Here is an 18705-nt window from a genome sequence, read left to right as displayed (position 1 = left end):
GACACCCATTTTCAAGACTTGCCATAGATTAACAAGCAGATTTAAGTCAAAACTGTAACTCGGTCACTCAGGAACATGTACTGCCTTCTTGTTAAGCAACTCCAGTGTAGATTTGATCTTGTGTTTAGGTTGTTTTGCTGAAAAGTGAATTAATCTCCCAGTGTCTGGTGGAAAGCAGACTGAACCAGGTTTTCCTTTAGGATTTTGCCTGTGCTTAGCTCCATTCTGTTTTTTTTATCCTGGAAAAACTCCCATCCTTAACGATTACAAGCATACCAATAACATGATGCTGCCACCACCATGCTTGAAAATATGGAGAGTGGTACTCAGTAATGTGTTGTAGTGGATTGGATTTGCCCCAAACAACCATTTCAATTCAGGTCAAAAAGTGAATTGCTTTGCCAATTTTTTTGCAGTATTACTTTAGTGCCTTGTTGCAAACAGGATGCATGTTTTGGAATATTTGTATTATGTACATTCTTCCGTCTTTTCACTCTGTCAATTAGATTAGTATTGTGGAGTAACTACAATGTTGTTGATCCATCCTCAATCTTCTCCTATCACAGCCATTGTAACTGTTTTAAAGTCACTATTGGTGACTCATGGTGAAATCCCTGAACGGTTTCCTTCCTCTCTGGCAACTGAGTTAGGAAGGATGCCTGTATTTTTGAAGTGTAATAACTTCACCATGCTCAAAGGGATATTCAATGTCTGCTTTTTTATTTTTAACCATATACCAATAGTTGCCCTTCTTTGCGAGGCATTGGAACACCTCCCTGTTCTTTGTGGTTGAATCTGTTTGAAATTCACTGCTCGGCCCAGGGACCTGGTCATTCAAAAATAATTGTTAACTATTGTGACATACAGAGTGAGTCCATGACTTGTAAGCACATTTTTACTCCTGAACTTATGTAGGCTTGCCATAACCAAGGGGTTGAATACTTATTGAATCAAGACGTTTCAGCTTTTAAATTTAAGAATTATATATATAATTCTTTGAAAAACATAATTCCACTTTGACATTATGGGGTATTGTCTGTAGACCAGTGACCAAAAAAATCAGGCTGTAACACAACAAAATGTGGAAAAAGTCTAGGGGCATGAATATTTTCTGAAGGCACTGTAACCAGGAAAGGACCTGACCTTTCTGTAATCTTCTCTGCCCGCACCTGTTAAACAAAGCTCATTACAACAACCACAACCACAATGTTTGTACAATTACCCCCAACCTTTTCCCTTACCCAAACCCAAAACCTCAACTGGAAACCGAGAAGAGGGATAGAAGAGGGCATAAAGCCCTGAGCTGTCCCTACCAGAGCCAAAGTTCGCCGTCATTGTTCCATCTTCACGTCTAAGTACATCTTCCTTACGCAAGTCGTGCAGGGTAACGTGGTGAGAGGCCTCACTCATATCATAGAACCTGGGTTACATTAGGTAACCTTAAGTTCTATTTCAATTATAAAGTAGCCAACACCTGTAGTGCTCATATACTCTAAGAAGTCAAGTCTAGACAGAATAAACCCTCAGAAGCCCCAACTCTAAGCACCATATGCGCTAACAAGGGCACAGTGACGTAGTCGGTAGAACCTCATGAAGGTATGGGGGATACCCAAATATGCTGCAGTACAAATCTCTTGAACAGAGATGCCTTGAAAAATGTCCATGATGTAGCCATACCTCTGGTGGAGTGAGCCCTTAAGCACGTCGGAGACGTTAAACCATTGCTCTAATATGCCATTATAACAGCCTCCACTATCCATTGGGATAAACGCTGGCGAGAAAAGGGCCTCCCTGCGTGGGTTGGTGCACAAAAGAACAAGATCTGATCCATCTAGTAGGGCTTTCATCCTGTCCATGTACAGTTTAAATTGGAAGTTTACATACACCTCAGCCAAATACATTTAAACTCAGTTTTTCACAATTCCTGACATTTAATCCTAGTAAAAATGCCCTGTCTTAGGTCAGTTAGGACCACCACTTTATTTTAAGAATGTGAAATGTCAGAATAATAGTAGAGAGAATGATTTATTTCAGCTTTTATTTCTTTCATCACATTCTCAGTGGGTCAGAAGTTTACATACACTCAATTAGTATTAGGTAGCATTGCCATTAAATTGTTTAACTTGGGCCAAACGTTCCGGGTAGCCTTCCACAAGCTTCCCACAATAAGTTGGGTGAATTTTGGCCTCTTCCTCCTGACAGAGCTGGTGTAACTGAGTCAGATTTGTAGGGCTCCTTGCTTGCACACGCTTTTTCAGTTCTGCCCACAAATGTTCTATAGGATTCAGGTCAGGGCTTTGTGATGGCCACTCCAATACCTTGACTTTGTTGTCCTTAAGCCATTTTGCCACAACTTTGGAAGTATGCTTGGGGTCATTGTCCATTTGGAAGACCCATTTGCGACCAAGCTTTAACTTCCTGACTGATGTCTTGAGATGTTGCTTCAATATATCCACATCATTTTCCCTTCTCATGAGGCCATCTATTTTGTGAAGTGCACCAGTCCCTCCTGCAGAAAAGTACCCCCACAACATGATACTGCCACCCCCGTGTTTCACGGTTGGGATGGTGTTCTTCGGCTTGCAAACCTCCCCCTTTTTTGTCCCCATGTGCAGTTGCAAACTGTAGTCTGGCTTTTTTATGGCGGTTTTGGAGCAGTGGCTTCTTCCTTGCTGAGGGGCCTTTCAGGTTATGTCGATATAGGACTTGTTTTACTGTGGATATAGATCATTTTGTACCTGTTTCCTCCAGCATCTTCACAAGGTCCTTTGCTGATGTTCTGGGATTGATTTGCACCAAAGTACATTCATCTCTAGGAGACAGAACGTGTCTCCTTCCTGAGCGGTACGATGGCTTCGTGGTCCCATGGTGTTTATATACTTGCATACTATTGTTCGTACAGATGAACGTGGTACCGTCAGGCGTTTGGAAATTGCTCCCAAGGATGAACCAGAATTGTGGAGGTCCACAATTTTTTTTCTGGGGTCTTGGCTGATTTCTATTGATTTTACCATGATGTCAAGCAAAGATGCACTGAGTTTGAAGGTAGGCCATGAAATACATCCACAGGTACACCTCCAATTGACTCAAATGATGTCAATTAGCCTATCAGAAGCTTCTAAAGCCATGACATCATTTTCTGGAATTTTCCAAGCTGTTAAAAGGCACAGTCAACTTAGTTTATGTAAACTTCTGACCCACTGGAATTGTGATACAGTGAATTATAAGTGAAATTATCTGCCTGTAAACAATTGTTTACAAGTAGATGTCCTAACCGACTTGCCAAAACTATAGTTTGTTAACAAGAAATTTGTGGAGTGGTTGAAAAATGAGTTTTAATCAATATAAGTGTTGAACTTCCGACTTCAACTGTAGATGCACAATTCGCGCACTGGACACAAGCGGTAGAGAGGCTCTTCCTCCATGGAGTAGTAAAGTGGTTTTATATTAGAGATCTTATCCCATGTTTTGCAGCGGCTCGAACAGTGGTTGTGAAAAGGCCTCAAGCATAATAGACAAATCCCAGGATGGGACTAGCTGTCTATGTATTGTACTGTAGTTCAAATACATGGAACGGCTTGGGGTGCCATGCAGAAATCAACAGATCAGGGTCCGTTTCCTGACTGTATCATTGTTGAAAACTATTTGACAGGCAGCCCAAACACACGCAATCTATTGCCATATAGTGAACGTGTGACAGATAGACTTTCTGGTCCTTCAGGCAACCAGGGGGCTTGATGGGTAGGAATTTAACTGACATTGCAGCTAAGGACTGTTTGTGTCCTTCCAAATACCCCCACTGGGAGTTTTAGTGCAGGACCAAAAGAGGCTCCAAGGGGCCCGGGTCTGTGGCGTATACAGAAGTCAAACTTCATCCTCCGTCCAACGAATTCACGTTTTTAAAATATTTTTTTACTTTTACCCCTTTTTCTCCCAAATTCTGTGACATCCAATTGGTAGTTGCAGTCTTCTCCCATCGCTGCAACTCCCCTACGGATTCGGGAGAGGCGAATGTCGCCATGCGTCCTCCGAAAAACATAACCCTGCCAAGCCGCACTGCTTCTTGACTAGGGCTGTTGTGGTGACCGTATTACCGCCATACCGGCGGTCATAAGTCACAAAGGCAGTCAAATTCCACGTGAACGTTTAGTCATGGTAATTAGGCTTCTCCCAGCTCTGATGCTGCTGATGGTCATTAGGAGACTACCAAACTTGCTAACTGCCTGGTACTCAGCACTCTATTGTCCCTCTAATCACTCTGACATCAATGCAAATGTGTTTGAAAATCTAATCAATCGCTTCATGAGAGCCCATGAGCTCATGTTGCTCAACATTTCTATAGGCTATGCAATTGCTGAGAAAACAGAGTGATGGCCTCTACCAAAAAGAGGAGGATCCCATCAGCTTTCCTTAGGCTAGGCCTACTATTTAGTATATGTAAAGACAAGATTAAATCAAGAATAGTCTGATTGGTGACAATATTAGCCTATCACTTGTGAATTATAAATTATCACTTTTGAATGATGCCCAGCATAAGAAACTGCCTTTTTTTGTGACTTTTTCAAATCATAGTCGCACATAGCCTAGCCCATAGGCCTATATGTTTTGATAAGGTTTGTATCACAACTAAAGTGGCCCAAAAAATTAAGCACATTCGTCCACTTTACAGGGGGTTTAGAGGCTAACTGGCATACATAAGCAGCACATGAGTTTCAAGTTCGGGGAAGATAATTTTCACCATAAAAATGCACCTTTATAAAAAAAAAAGCATCCATGCATAATCACATTTGCGGTCACTTTTGATAATTATATTTTCCCGCTAATGGAACAATCGAGCTTATAGTGTGAAGAAATAGCCTTATAGTTTATCAACATTTTAAGCGAAATGTTCTGATCTGTTGCTTTAGCCACATTGCTTAAAACTGTTTTTTTATGCTAGTGGTTGTATTAATTTGGGATCTATTGCATCTCAAACTGTCCCAGACTATGTTTGGAATATTTATTTCTCACACAGAATAGAATAGGTCGACTTTTGTACTATGGGGGATAGTAGATTGACATAGGCTAGTGCATTTGCTGTTCATTAGGCCTACTAATGTTGTTGGCTGATGAAGAGTAAATGTGGATAGTTTTTCCAATATCTTCAATATGCACCTCGGAATTGGATAAGGATGCACGAAGTTGCGTCCCCGACGTGTCTGTCTTCACTTGTAGCCTGTGAGAAAGACCCGATCACATGATGGAGAGCCATGTGAGTGAGAGGTGCTTAGGAGCGAGCAGCACTCAGGGAGAAGGGCACAACGCAGCACTCCGGGCCAAGAGCAAAACGGCCACTGGCCGTAAAAGGCATGGGTGCATTACGGCCACAAAGGGGATGCCACCATGAAATTCGAGGCATTATCAAGTGCTTGTCAAATTGTGAATGAGAGACTAATGAAGTGTGTACAGCCTGCGCAGAAAACAAAGCAGAGCTCATGCCTTTTAAGCTATTTTTTTCAAATCCTCGTTAGAGTTGCAACATGCAGCCTTACCATGTATCAAAAATCAAAACATATATCGCCCAAAAATTGTAGAACAACTAAAGTTAAATTAATAACTCTAAATTAAGCATAAAATAGTACCTATTTCTTTGTTAACCGCTCAACACAGAATCGCCGCATGTGCGCACTCCCTCAAATCGTTCAGAGAAAATATTTATATTTTATTCAGCTTTGTTCAATTGTATTCTTCATACTATAAAATAATGTAATGGAAATGTAAGCGAATCTTGTCTGCTAAATGAACTAGTGTAGACACAGCCATTTTGCATAGCCAGATCAGGACCTAACATAAGGACAGACCAGAGTATGCTATTCTATTCTTCTGAAATAGACTACATTTTCTTTATATAATGCTTCTTGAGACCTGTCTAAAATAAATAATGGATTTATTGTGAAGGTGTAGGCTATATTACATGAATTTATTACTTTTTTTTAAAGGGTCTTAATTAGCGGCTTGTAGGCTATGTGTGGAAGCCAGATGCTAAATGTTTTTATGTTAATTAACAGTCGTGAGATCACCAGTTATTTGTGAGACCGCCAGTTATTTGCTCAACCGTGAGACCGCCAGTTATTTGCCTTACAATCACTGGCTGATGAAATTTTGTGACTGCCACAGCCCTATTCTTGGCACACTGCTCGCTTCACCTGGGAAGCCAGCCGCAGCAATGTGTTGGAGGAAACACCTTCCAGCTGGCGACCGAAGTCACCTTGCACCCGGCCTGCAACAAGGAGTCACTAGAGCACGATAGGACAAGGAAATCCCGGACGACCAAACCCTCCCCTAACCCGGACGACGCTGGCCAATTGTACACCGCCTCATGGGTCTCCCGATCACGACTGGCTGTGACACAGCCTGGGATCGAACCCGGGTCTTTGGTGATGCTTATAGCACTGTGATGCAGTGCCTTAGACCACTGCGACACTCGGGAGGCCCACAAATTGCATTTCTGATGCATGGCAGTGACAGGTGGCCCACACAACCCACTGATGGTAATAAGGACATCCAAGAGGCCAGATTCTTCCCTGACTGTAAGGCCGAGTCCAGCCAAAGGGCCCTCTCTCCTACTACCGCAAGGCTCATGGTACTGCCACAACTCAGTATGGCATCAGTAGAGGCATGGAGGTTGAGATCTTTGATGACAGATTTCCTCCCACATAGCAGGGTCAGCTGTGCATTGACTTGCCATGTCTTTCAGCAGCTCAGCTTGATAAGCTGTAAGTAAGGTGGACACGTTAATTGCTCTGACCGAATGGGTGCACTATGTTAGGTGTTAAGGTAGTTAACCTGAGGGGGCTCCACCGGTGGGGGATTATGGAAAGCAGGAGATGTCTTTTTGTTCTCCGGCTAACCCTAGACAGTGTGCTGCAGTGCAGACAAGACTCAGGGTAATTGACTGCCTCTCGAACATGCTCTTGTCCCAAACAGGCAAAGCAGAGAGGATGGGAGTCTTTCTCTGAGATGCGAGAGCCGCAGGGGCAGACATGGGGCTCGGGTGCCTGGCATGGGTCACCTGGCAAGGGGAAGCGAGAGCCATGGGCCTGTCGTAAATGGAAAGCAGTAAGCCGGAGAGCACCACAAGGTGAAGTTGCTCTACAGGCTAGAGGGCTCTTAAGACCAGCTAGCGAGTGCTCTGGTAAGCTAGTGAGGGCTCTGGTAAGCTGGGTGAGGGAGAAATCCTACCGTGTAGGTAGAGAGAGCTAGCCAAGGAGCTAGTTCTAGTCATGTGCTTTGCCGATGCTTAGCTGTGTAGCCAGCTAGTCCCCGCATTTAGCTAGCTAGCGTTCATTTTGAGGGTTAGTAGCCTAGCTATAGCAAGCGCACTGCTAGCTGAAGAGAATGTGCATTCTTTGTTAGCTAGCTAGGTTAACTTAGAGAAGTGGTATTAAAAAAAATTCTGGAGGGGAACCCATTTTTTGGGTATTTCTCGCGACCCCACCCCACCCCACCCCAAATCTAATGACACAACCTTAAGATAGGTCATTTTACATTTTTACATCAACAAATAACTTTCAAATCATTACATTTTCTGCATCTCTTATCAAAATGAAAATAAACCAATAAATACATTTTCTCAATAAATTGTATTTTTCCACTTATCTTTCTGAAAAACGTTTGTATATTGTCCCATACAATAATCTGTACTCTTAAATTTTAGTTCCCATTTTTAAAAAACATTTTGGCGACCCCATTGCTGTTCCCCTGGACTATGAATACCACTGACTTAGTGTGTTTCACAAAAGCGTCTCAAAAGCGTCTTTCCTTATGATTTGATTTTTGATTTGATTTATTAGGATCCCCATTAGCCAATGCCAATGGCGACAGCTAGTTTTACTGGGGTCCGACACATAATGAATGAAATAGACATTACAGACAAAGACTTTAAAATGTACATACATTTAAAAAGATTAACATGTAGTGTGTGTGTGTGTGTGTGTGTGTGTGTGTGTGTGTGTGTGTGTGTGTGTGTGTGTGTGTGTGTGTGTGTGTGTGTGTGTGTGTGTGCATCTATCAGTTACACATACAGTACATGTCAGTACATACACACAACAAGTAGTTTCTTTATAAGCAGCACCAAGCAGGAAGCTAAGTGGGCTGGTACGGCGAGAGCTAGATATGTGGCGCTAGCTGAGCCAGAGACTGAGAAATAGCTTTTGTGGTAGCTCAATTCTCTCGACTAGAAGCTGCTGCCCTCCGCTTGAAAGTGGAGTCATTGACAGCCCACCTGTGAACAGGTAAGCAGGAAAGCAGAAGTTCAAGTCGATAGCTGAGGAGAGTAGAGGATCCGGCACAGCCAGAAGAGGACTGGCCACCCCTCATAGCCTGTTTCCTCTTTAGGTTTCTTCCTAGGTTCTGGCCTTTCTAGGGAGTTGTTCCTAGCCACCATGCTTCTACACCTGCATTGCTTGCTGTTTGGGGTTTTAGGCTGGGTTTCTGTACAGCACTTTGAGATATCAGCTGATGTAAGAAGGGTTTTATAAATAAATTTGATTTGATTTTGATTTGATCTTAATTGAATTCTGTGAGGAAGACGAAAGAAGTGAAGATGGGATTGGACTACGGCCCCTTATAGAGAGTGGTCCACTATTAGCCGTTACACCTATCTGTCTATGACAGACGTTCTGTGATGGGATATTCCTAGACTCCGCCCCTAAAGGGGGCTGCTACCTATAGTGAGAGACTAAGTAATTGAAATGATTGCCTGACAGGCAGTTCTTAGATGAGTAGTAGTTATACTTTGTTGTCCTCACTTTGAAATTGAAGGTGATCTAAATCATTTCAGAACATCATGTTATGTGCCTATGATCATTAACACATGGTGCATGTTAATACTTAATCATATTTATGAGCTGTGTAATGTCATCTAGAAAACAAAGAATAGTAGATTATAATTATTCTCAAGGTCAGGTAAAATAATACCTTTCAATGTTACACTCTTCCTGAGGGGTTTTGATTGATTGGTTAGCCTGATGAAATCTCAGAATTTAAATAGCATCATGGGTAGGGCCTATTCCTTTGTTGCCACGGCAACAGTGAGTCATATTAATGTAAAACTGAACTGAATGAGAAAATTGCATTTGACTGACTGTTTTAAGGACCGACTGACACTGAAGGAAACAGGTCTTTGAAGGATGATAAATTAGGCATGAATCAGAAATGTAAACTGTTGTGTGTTCTGTCTCACTAAACCGAATTTAGACATCCCACATAACTTTCAATTCACTTAAATGCTTACATTTGCTTACATTTTGCCTGAGGAAACAGTCAGACAAAATCAAGCAGCAGTCAGAGATTAAATCAACCTGATCCAACAGAAGGCAAAATGGCTGCTGGGTTGTAATTGTCACTGTCTTTTCAAGACATCCAGTGCAATCTACTGTTAAACTGGTTAAAGTCTCAGTCTCACAACTAGGCTTATTATTCCGGACACATATCCTAATTCAAATCTGACTCTGCTTCTTGAAACATGATGAAATGTTGATCCAATGTTGAAATGGCACCATGACGCCATCAGCTACAAAGTGATGAATATGGAACTCCTTAAGTCAGCATTTTACAACAACCAGAGCATCTATCCACTGTTCTTTGCATATACTCTACAGAGGCATTTAGTAAATTGGGTGGACTAAGACAGAATATGAAACAAGGCAACCAATGACAACCACTGGTTTCTCCCTATAAACCACTCCACTCCAAATGAGAGCAGTGTCACCATTTCTGTCACCCTTTTATTGTAAATGTATAGAGCTTTCTGTGAGATTGCTGGTTGGATCAATACCTAGCTGGCTCCTGCAGGATTTCTTCCATTCAGACACAGCTGATCGCAGTAACAAAAGGGTAGAGGGCAATCTCCAATTCTCCCCCTGATGTGAATGACAACGAGTCAGGTTTATCCCTCAGGGAAACTACTGGAACTTTACAATAATTAACGCTACTAGGGCTGTATTCTGACGTGGGATCTGCACACTTACAGTATGTCTCCCATTTACGTAAATTAATGATTTACACAAAAGTCTGAGTTATTCCATACAGTATCATTAAGTATCATCCTCCATATACAACACCCATTCTGCCAGTCACACTCTGTTAAAGGTCCCCAAAGCACACACATCCCTGGGTCGCTCCTCTTTTCAGGTCGCTGCAGATAGCAACTGGAACGAGCTGCAACAAACACTCAAACTGGACAGTTTATTCTCAATCTCTTCATTCAAAGAATCAATCATGGACAGTTGTGGCTGCTTTGCATGATGTATTGTTGTCTCTACCTTATTGCCCTTTGCGCTGTTGTTCTGGGATTGATTTGCAATTGTCTCACCAAAGTACGTTCAACTCTAGGAGACAGAACGCGTCTCCTTCCTGAGCGGTATGAGGGCTGCATGGTCCCATGCTGTTTATACTTCCATACTATTGTTTGTACAGATGAACGTGGTACCTTCAGGCGTTTGGAAATTGCTCCCAAGGATGAACCAGACTTGTGGAGAACTACACATTTTTTTCTGAGGTCTTGGCTGATTTCTTTTGATTTTCCCATGATGTCAAGCAAAGAGGCCTTGAAATACATCCACAGGAACACCTTCAATTGACTCAAATGATATCAATTAGCCTATCAGAAGCTTCTAAAGCCGTGACATCATTTTCTGGAATTTTCGAAGCTGCTTAAAGGCACAGTCAACTTAGTGTATGTTTACGTCTGACCCACTGGAATTGTGATACAGTGAATTATAAGTGAAAGTATCTGTCTGTAAACAATTGTTGGAAAAATTACTTGTGTCATGCACAAAGTAGATGTCCTAACCGACTTGCCAAAACTATAGTTTGATAACAAGAAATTTGTGGAGTGGTTGAAAAACGAGTTTTAATGACTCCAACCTAAGTGTATGTAAACTTCTGACTTCAACTGTATACATATTATTTTATCCCAGCCCCCGTCTCCGCAGGAGGCCTTTTGCCTTTTGGTAGGCCGTCATTGTAAATAAGAATTTGTTCTTAACTGTCTTGCCTAGTTAAGTAAATGTTAAATACATGTTTAAAAAGTAAGATTTAATCACAAGAGCAAGCACGGCAAGCATGCAGAATTCATGGCGTACTAAACACTGATAGTGCAATCTTCACATAAATAGCATTTCAGTAATACCAAGACAGCAGTTTGTAATTATATCTCCAAATATCTGGAGTTGAACCCATGTCCTCTGTATGTTTCTCCATCTCTCTTGTCGAGGAGGATCTTGGTCAGATGGTGAAGATGATGAGTCTCATCCAGAGGCTTAATCATTAATAATGGACCGTAAAAGAGAGGCTCTTATCAGAGCTCTTCCTCTGCGAGCTGGGGGATTTCAGCAGGCTTCTGGCACTTAATGAACATTTAATAGCTGTAGTTACAAAGTTTCCATTATGGTTATTGTCTAGCTCTGATGGCAAGGGTTGACATTTCAATTTAAAGTATGCTGTTATCTCGCTCCTGCCCTGCAGATCATGACATTCACAATGTGGAGGTCTACACCCGGAGCCGAGCCGAGGCCTCAGGCAGGGAAAACATTACTTACTGAATATCTGCTGCTTCCCATGATAGCAATTTCCCCGTATCTTTCTAACAGCTAGAGATTCAAACATCTTAATGACTGATAGAGAAGGCAAAGTAAGATCTATCATCTCCCTTAATATTAAATCATCTCACAATCAAGCGCCCATATTGTGTTGTGGCTTGTTGGGATATTTCAGTGAGCAGCATGGAGGTTTGGGCCAGGTTGCGAGTTTTGCTGGGATGAGACTCAGGGCGGATGCCGGGATGGCGACAGTGGGCTCAGACAGTCACGGTGGACTAACTCTTGACACAGGAATCTGCATGAGAACACATTTGATTTATTGCTTCCTCATCTGCCTGACAAGCTGGTTAGAGAGGAACTCAATAGCAGACTGCTATCTGCTGTAATTACAACAGATTAGAACTCCAATCCAGAGGGGAACAGTCATCATAGCCTGAGATTAGATTAGACATGTCAAGTCAAGTGATTAAGACATGGCTAATTTACAACTGTCATTTCAAATTCAGAACTATTGTAAAACTGTCAAAAATGTAAAGTATGCTTGTCATGATTAGGTTTGGAGGGAGCGTTCTCCAGTCATTACAATTTTCCTTTACAGATTTCTCAAACACATAAAACTGTTCATGTTAACTCATAAAACGTTGATAAGAATACATATAAACTTTAAAAAATACATTCTTCAAAGCAAGTTGTTTGTGAGCATTTTCATATTATGTACTGTACATTTCTTATCCTCCAAATATACTTATCTAGCAAATCAAATCAATTTTAATTTGTCACATGCCCTGAATACAACAGGTGTAGACCTTACCGTGGAATGCTTACTTACAAGCCCTTAACCAACAATGCTGTTCAATAAATAGAGTTAATATAATATTTACTAAATTAATTAAAGTTACTATTTTTTTAATCAATCAAAAAGTAACACAATGAATTTACATAACAATAACGAGGTTATATACAGGGGGTACCGTTACTGAGTCAATGTGCTGGGTTACAGGTTAGTCGAGGTAATTTGTAAAGTGACTATGCATAGATAATAAACATTAAGTAGCAGCAGTGTAAAAACAAAGTAATGTTTTTACACTGCAATATAATTACTCCGGGTGGCCATTTGATTAGTTGTTCAGCAGTCTTATGGCTTGGGGGTAGAAGCTGTTAAGGAGCCTTTTGGTCCTAGACTTGGCGCTCCGGTACCGCTTCCCATGCAGTAGCAGAGCGAACAGTCTATGACTTGGGTGACTGGAGTCTTTGACAATTATTTGGGCCTTCCTCTGACATTGCCTAGTATATAGGTCCTGGATGTCAGGAAGCTTGGCCCCAGTGAAGTACTGGGCCGTACGCACTACCCTCTGTAGCGCCTTATGGTCAAATACCGAGCAGTTGCCATACCAGGTGGTGATGTAACCGGTCAGGATGTTCTCAATGGTGCAGCTGTAGAACTTTTTGAGGATCTGGGGACCCATGCCAAATCTTTTCAGTCTCCTGAGGGGGAAAAGGTGTTGTTGTGCCCTCTTCACGACTGTCTTGGTGTGTTTGTACCATGATAGTTTGTTAGTGATGTGGACACCAAGGAACTTGAAACTCTCGACCCGCTCCACTTCAGTCCCGTCAATGTTAATGGGGGCATGTTCAACCCTCATTTTCCTATAGTCCACAATCAGCTCCTTTGTCTTGCTCACATTGAGAGAGAGGTTGTTGTCCTGGCACCATTCTGCCAGGTCTCTGATCTCCTCCCTATAGGCTGTCTCATCATTGTCTGTGATCAGGCCAACCACTTTTGTGTTGTCAGCAAACTTAATGATGGTGTTGGAGTCGTGCTTGGCCACGCAGTCGTGGGTGAACAGGGATTACAGGAGGGGACTAAGCACTCATCCATGAGGGGCCCCAGTGTTTAGGATCAGCATGGCATATGTGTTGTTGTCTACCTTTACCACCATTTGCAGAGGGAGGTGTTTAGTCCCAGGGTCCTTAGCTTAGTGATGAGCTTTGTGGGCACTATGGTGTTGAACGCTGAGCTGTAGTCAATGAACAGCGTTCTCACATAGGTGTTCATTTTGTAAATGTGGGAAAGGCAGTATGTTGTGCGATTGAGATTGCGTCATCGGTGGATCTGTTGAGGCAGTATGCAAATTGGAGTGGGTCTAGGGTTTCTGGCATGATGGTGTTGATATTAGCCATGACCAGCCTTTCAAAGCACTTCATGGCTACGGACGTGAGTGCTACGGGGCGGTAATCATTGATGCAGGTTACCTTCTCTATCTTGGGCAAAGGGACGTGTAGGTATTACAGACTCGGGAGAGGAGGAAAATGTCACTGAATACACTTGCCAGTGTCTGCCCTGTGGCTTTGTCAATGTTGACCTGTTTAAAGGTCTTGCGCACATCGGCTAGGGAGAGCATGATCACACAGTTGTCCGGAACAGCTGGTGCGCTCATGCATACTTCAGTGCATAAAAGGCATTTAGCTCGTCTGGTAGGCTCACGTCACTGGGTTTCTGCTGGGTTTCCCTTTGTAGTCCGTAACAGTTTTCAGGTCCTGCCACATCCGACGAGTGTCAGAGCCAGTGTAGTAGGATTCAATCTTAGTCCTGTATTGACGTTTTGCCTGTTTGATGGTTCATCTGAGGGCATAGCGGGATTTATTATAAGCGTCCGGATTAGTGTCCCGCTCCTTGAAAGCGGCAGCTCTAGCATTTAGCTCAGCATGGATGTTGCCTGTAATCCATGGCTTCTGGTTGGGAAATGTACGTACGGACATTGTGGGCACATCGTCATTAATGCACTTATTGATGAAGCCATTGACTGAGGTGGTATACTCCTCAATGCCATTGGATGAATCGCGGAACAAATTCCAGTCAGTGCTAGCAAAACAGTCCGGTAGTGTAGTATCCGCGTCATCTGACCACTTCCGTATTGAGCTTTTTTATTGACTGAGTCACTGGTGCTTCCTGCTTTCATTTTTGCTTGTAAGCAGGAATCAGGAGGATATAATTATAGTCAGATTTGCCAAATGGAGGGCGAGGGAGAGCTTTGTATGCGTCTCTGGGTGTGGAGTAAAGGTGGTCTAGAGTTTTTTTTCCCCCTCTGGTTGCACATGTGACATGCTGGTAGAAATTAGATAAAATGGATTTAAGTTTGCCTGCATTTAAGTTCCGGCCACTAGGAGCGCCGCTTCTGGAATAAAATGTTCTTGTTTGCTTATGGCCTTATACAGCTCATTGAGTGCGGTCTTAGTTCCAGCATCGGTTTTGTGGTGATAAATAGACGGCTACGAATAATATAGAAAATAACTCTCTTAGTAGATAGTGTGGTCTATAGCTTATCATGAGGTATTCTACCTCAGGCGAGCAATACCTCAAGACTTCTTTAATATTATACATTGTGCATCAGCAGTTATTGACAAATAGTCAAACACCCCCACCCCTCGTCTTACCAGACGTAGCTGCTCTGTCCTGCCGAAACACGGAGAAGCCATCCAGCTCTATATTTTCCGTGTCATTGTTCAGCCAAGTCTTGGTGAAACATAAGATATTGCAGTTTTTAATGTCCCGTTGTTAGGATAGTCTTAATCGCAGATTGTCCCGTTTCTTTTCCAATGATTGCATGTTGGCAAATAATACGGAGGGTAGTGGTGGTTTACCTACTCGTCAACGAATTCTTACAAGGCACCCCGCCCTCCTCCCCCTTTTTCTCTGTCTTTTCAACATGCTGATGACCGGGATTTGGGCCTTGTCTCGACAAAGCAGTATATCCTTCGCGTCGGAGTCAATAAAGAAAAAATATTTGCCCGGTTCGAGGTGAGTAATCACTGTTTTGATGTCCAGTAGCTCTTTTTGGTCATAAGAGACGGTAGCAGCAACATTATGTACAAAATGAGTTACAAGCAATGCAGATTTTTTTTTAAATAGCACAGTTGGTTAGGAGCACGTAAAACATCAGCCATCCCCTCTTGCACCATTATCCTTCAGAGAGAATATGTAGGATTTTGAGAATGTGTACGATTTTGAATTAAACATCATCCTTTGTGACCTCCAAAACGAATATCAATGAAAACATGTTTTGAGAATCTTCGAACAGTCTTAAAACACCTCTTAGACAGTTGGCTGAAATGCACCAACTGTAATACTCACTGTGGACATTAAAGAGGCAAAATATGTTGCTATGGAAAGCAAAGAGACAACACTAAAAGCCATGTGGTGTCTGCAAATGTTGTTCAAATAAAATCACCTGGGAGCATGAGCAGCAGTGTGCGGTGCTTTCCTTTTTATTATTCATTCATTCACCTATAACTCCAGCACCTGCAAAAAGTACCTGGATGTGCATATGTTCTTCTGCTTTTGTGTGCAAACATCTGCCAAACTTCACAACAAATGTTAAATACTACGGCACCTGTTTGTTGACAATCGGAGTTTGTTTTCAAATGAGATGAGTATACAGAGAAAATCAAATGCAACACATTAGCGGTGACGTGCTTCCCTGAGAGTCCAGGGTGATTGCAACTGTTTAGGTCTCCGCACATTGACTATCAATGATGACCAGGTGTCAATTTAAAATAACTGACATTGTGGAATCAAAGATTGGATCAGATTTAGTCTTTGAGATGCAAGTTAGAAGTGATCAGAGATAACAAACTGTCATTGTTGTTAATCTTTGATATTGAACACCTGTGTCTCTGGTGTGATCGGTATGATTTTTGATATGCAATAAGATGCATCCATGGTCTGTCATTAATGATGTATAAATGTATGAGTTTATAAAAAGTCTGTATGTATCTATATGTAAATATCTAAACTACAGACGAGTGTGTGTTAATGTAAAGTCAGCAGCAAATACCCCTACAATATTCCACAACAAAAGACAATCCAACTGTGTACACACTGGTTGAATCAATGTTGTTTCAACGTCATTTCAATGAAATCAATCAATCAATCAAATTGATTTAAAAATCCCTTTTTACATCAGCAGATGTCACAAAGTGCTTATTCGGAAACCCAGCCTAAAACCCCAAACAGCAAGCAATGCAGATGTAGAAAAGGTGGAGAAAGAGAGAGGGAGAGGGAGAACAGGGGAGAGGAGAAAACAGCAGGTCCGGGACAAGGTAGCATGTCCGGTGAACAGGTCAGGGTTCCATAGCCGCAGGCAGAACAGTTGAAACTGGAGCAGCAGCACGACCAGGTGAACTGGGGACAGCCAGGCCATGTAGTCCTGAGGCGTGGTCCTAGGGCTAAGGTCCTCTGGGAGTGGAGGGAGAGAGAGATAATTTGAGGGAGCATACTTAAATTCATACAGGACACCAGATAAAAGAGGAGAATTACACCATATACAGTGCATTCGGGAAGTATTCAGTTCCCTTCCCTTTTTGCACATTTTGTTACGTTACAGCCTTATTCAAAAATTGGATAAATAAATACAATTATCATCATTCTAAACACAATACACCATAATGACAAAGCGAAAACAGGTTTGAAGAAGTTTTTGCTAATTTGTAAAAAAAAATAATAATATATGAAATACCTTACGTAATTTGCTATGAGACTCAGAATTGCTATGAGACTCAGAATTGAGCTCAGGTGCATCCTGTTTCCATTAAACATCCTTGAGATGTTTCTACAATTGGAGTTCACCTGTGGTTAATTCAACTGATTAGACATGATTTGGAAATGCACACACCAGTCTATAGAAGGTCCCACTGTTGACACTGCATGTCAGAGCAAAAACCAAGCCATGAGGTCGGAGGAATTGTCTGTTGAGCTCGGAGACAGGATTGTGTCAAGGCACAGATCTGGGGAAGAGTACCAAAAATGTCTGCAGCACTGAAGGTCCCCAAGGACACAGTAGCCTCCATCATTCTTAAATGGAAGAAGTTTGAAACCCCTGAGACTCTTCCTAGAGCTGGCCGCCTGGCCAAACTGAGCAATCGGGGGAGAAGGGCCTTGGCCTACGGAGGTGGCTAAGAACCCGATGGTCATTCTGACAGAGCTCCAGAGTTCCTCTGTGGAAATGGGAGAACCTTCCAGAAGGACAACCATCTTTTCAGCACTCCAACAATCAGGCTTTTATGGTGGAGTGGTCAGATGGGACCCACTCCTCAGTAAAAGGCAGATTACAGCCTGCTTGGAGTTTGCCAAAAGGCACCTAAAGGACTCTCCGACCATGAGAAACAAGATTCTCTGGTCTGATGAAATCATGATTGACCTCTTTGACCTGAATGCCAAGCGTCACATCTGGAGGAAACATGGCACCATCTCTGTAGAAGCATGGTGGTTGCAGCATCATGCTGTGGGGATGTTTTTCAGCGGCAGGGACTGGGAGACTAGTCATGATCGAGGGAAAGATGAACGCAGCAAAGTACAGAGAGATCCTTGATGAAAACCTGCTCCAGGGCGCTCAGAACCTCAGATTGGGGCAAAAGTTCACCTTCCAACAGGACAACGACCCTAAGCACACAGCCAAGACAACGCAGGAGTGGCTTCGGGACAAGTCTCTGAATGTCCTTGAGTGGCCCAGCCAAAGCCCGAACTTGAACCCGATCGAACATCTCTGGAGAGACCTGAAAATAGCTTTGCAGCAATGCTCCCCATACAACCTGACAGAGCTTGTGAGGATCTGCAGAGAAGAATGGGAGAAACTCCCCAAATACAGGTGTGCCAAGCTTGTAGTTGATACTTGAGGCTGTAGTCTCTGCCAAAGGTGCTTCAATAAAGTGCTGAGTAAAGGGTCTGAATACTGATGTAAATGTGATATTTCAGTTTTTTTAAATATACATTTGCAAACATTTCTAAAAACCTGTTTTTGCTTTGTCATTATGGGTTATTGTGTATAGATTGATGAAGGAATAAAACTATTTCATCAATATTAGAAGAAGACTGTAACATAACAAAATGTATAACAGACTGACCCTAGCCCCCCGGCACATAGATTATTGCAGCATAGACACGGCAATACCTCCAGACAGGACCAACCAGGCAGGATCTATCCCCATCCACTTTTCCAAAGCACAGCCACCACACCACTAGAGGGATATCAACAGACCACCAACTTACTACCCTGAGACAAGGCTGAGTATAGCCCATTAAGATCTCCTCCACCGCACAAGCCCGAGGAGGAGCAAAACCGGACAG

Source organism: Salvelinus namaycush, chromosome 13 (genome assembly GCF_016432855.1).
Source record: "Salvelinus namaycush isolate Seneca chromosome 13, SaNama_1.0, whole genome shotgun sequence".
Taxonomy (NCBI): Eukaryota; Metazoa; Chordata; class Actinopteri; order Salmoniformes; family Salmonidae; genus Salvelinus; species Salvelinus namaycush.
The sequence above is the reverse complement of the archived record's forward strand: the minus strand, read 5'-3'. Positions refer to the sequence as shown.